Genomic DNA, 828 nt, shown 5'->3' on the forward strand with positions numbered 1-828 from the left:
GACTGTCCCAATGAAAACAATGGGCAGTGCCTGCAAAAGAACGGAGTTTAAACGTATCCGCATGAGACTTGTGTAGCTATAGCCCCAGTCTGAGTTCTTCTCCAGCGCAGCGTATCACGCGTCTCCTAATGTATTACACCCCCCCATTGTCTTCTATAGGGACTTTGGGTGTCCAAATGCATAGAGAAATAGAACATGTTGTGTGATATTGCGCTCGCCAATGTGCGATTTCCCTGCAAATGTGACATTTTTGCATCAAAAATGCCTCGCATCACTTCAGGGAAGAGGCGATCCTCCAGCGCCGCTTTTAGCCACATTGGAAGATTGCGGACTGTTTCACGTTGTTTTCAATGGGGAAACCTTACATCGCATCGAACTCGCACACCGTGTGATGCTTTGCCGGCCCCATTGAAAACAACGGATGACGTGATGCAAGATGTTCTGAGGGAACACCAAAGGATAGAACATGCCGTGATTTTTTTCCCTGTGCCTAAAAGCGGTAAAAAAAAATCACTCACGGGTATAATCTCATATTTAAAAGAATGCGGTTCAAGTACAAGCGAGTTCTCACAATGCACAAATCTTGTGTGATTTTCTTGGCCGTGTGAGAATGTAATTCTTCATATATTTTTTTCCCCATCCAGCCGCTTCTGGCTAGTAATTCCTGCCAATAATGTGCTATTTGACTGACAGCCCGCCCCCACCGGGAGCTCCTCCGCCGCCGCTCCTGTCAGTGACGCGATCCTTAACACGCGGCCCCTTTAATACTCAGGCATCCAGGTGACGTCACCCCCGTCATGTGACCGCTCAGGCCCCGCCCTGGGGATG

Source organism: Eleutherodactylus coqui, chromosome 3, assembly GCF_035609145.1.
Source record: "Eleutherodactylus coqui strain aEleCoq1 chromosome 3, aEleCoq1.hap1, whole genome shotgun sequence".
NCBI lineage: Eukaryota > Metazoa > Chordata > Amphibia > Anura > Eleutherodactylidae > Eleutherodactylus > Eleutherodactylus coqui.